This window comes from Armigeres subalbatus, chromosome 2 (assembly GCF_024139115.2).
Source record: "Armigeres subalbatus isolate Guangzhou_Male chromosome 2, GZ_Asu_2, whole genome shotgun sequence".
In the NCBI taxonomy this organism is placed as follows: domain Eukaryota; kingdom Metazoa; phylum Arthropoda; class Insecta; order Diptera; family Culicidae; genus Armigeres; species Armigeres subalbatus.
This window is the reverse complement of record NC_085140.1, coordinates 151,028,498-151,030,465: the sequence shown is the minus strand read 5'-3', so window position 1 is coordinate 151,030,465 and position 1,968 is coordinate 151,028,498.

Genomic DNA, 1,968 nt, shown 5'->3' with positions numbered 1-1,968 from the left:
GCCATCTTCGTCTGCCACATCGCCATTCAGGTCAGATGTTCTTCGTAGTGCTACCGCCACCTTTGGATAACCTCACGCTCGTTCGTAAGAAGGCTTCCGTTTATGTCCTTACACATATCAGACTGTGGCACGTGGCCCTTACGTGAACGGTTCAACTTCTCATAGAACTTTCGTGTGTTATTAGCTCGGTACACTTGCTCCGTCTCTCGAAAATCGAGTTTTGTCTGTTCCGTGCCCGTTTTTATCGTGTCTCGTCCGCTCTCGTGCGGTGTTGCAGCTATATCTCGCCCATGCTGCATTCTTCTCAGCCACTAACTGCTCACATTCGCCGTCATACCAGTCGTTTCTATGATCCGGGGGCACCGTGCCAAGTGCAGCGGTTGCGGTGCTATCAATGGCGGATTGAATATCTCTCCAGCCATCTTCAAGATACGCTGCGCTGAGCTGCTCTTCGGTTAAAAGTGCCACTTCCAGCTACAGCGCGTATCCTTGGGCTATTTTTTTTTTAGACTTTATTATCGTGATTTTATATTTTACAGATAAGTTCATCACGTAGTTAGGGACGATTCAAATATGACGTCCACTGCTTTTTGAGATTTCTAGACCCCCCTACCTCTCTGTCACGCTTTTTTGTATACCTAATATATGCAGTGTCACAAAATCTTAGAAACCCTCCCCCCCTAAAACCTTGGACATCATTGTTGAACGACCCCTTATCCTTGGGCTAGTCTACCGGAAGCGGAATTCTTTAATTTGAAATGCACGGGCACCAACATCCGGCGGTAAATTTTCCCGAGGTGTACACGGTTAGAAAAAAGTACCTAATATTAGGTACTTTTCACTCAAATCGGGGGTTCAGTGTGGGAACCCAAAATTAAGTAATTTTTTTCTTGAAATTAGGTAAAATTCACTTAATATTAGGCAAAATATACTTAATTTTAAATAGAAACTAACCAAAAATTAGGTAAATTTCACTCAACTTTTGTAAACATGAAATTACTCAACGTTGGGTTCCCACACTTTAATGCCCTTGTTGAGTGGTTTTGCTCTTCATTTTATGACAACAAAGGGAAGAGGGAGGGAGATGCAAGAGAAAAAAAGTACCTAAAATTAGGTACTTTTTTCTAACCGTTTAAGGTAGCCTTTACTTTATGGGGCCGAGATTTTGATTTTCCGTGCCCAAATCCCGAAAACATCGCATATGCAAAAATACATGGGGAAAAATTCCGCGGAGCAAATTCCCGAGGTGTGAGGCTACCTTAAGGCACTTAATTGCATACAAATTCACACATGGATACTATGACCCACATGGATAGTATGTGTGAACACTCATGCAATGCATGTGGGCACATGGAATATATGTGTCGAAAATATGGAATGCATTTCGCTACCCCCATTGCAAAAATCCATGTGTGAACTCATGAATATAATGCGGAGTTTTTTGTGAGTGGGCGAGGAAAAAATAAATTTCCCCGTACTAATTTGCATGCAAACTTGAACCGGCTTGTGCTAAATCAGTTTTAATCCTAATGAGTTCAAATTTTCAGAGGACACTCAGAACATGCACGCTAAACTCATTTCACCGTATTCGGTAAATTTTACCGAAATCTCAACAGCAGAACTGTTCGGTAATTTATTTTACAGATTTTTTGTAATTTTTTCCATTGCTCTACTGTCAAAATCACCGAAAATCAGTTAAATTATTTACCGAACAGTTCTGCTGTTGAGATTTCGGTAAAATTTTACCGAATTCGACGATTTATTTTAAGTGTGTGGTAAAGAATCAGATGAGCGCTGTGGAGCAAAATCGATTTTTTGAACCACCCTATTGGGCACTTTACCCTAGTATACAATTTTACTCATCGATGGGTAAAAATGAAACGAGCGATCTTCATTTTTTGTCGTGTAATTCATACGTCAGCTCTCGGTCTGAATGTTGACACGAGATTCTTGACAGTTTGTTATGTC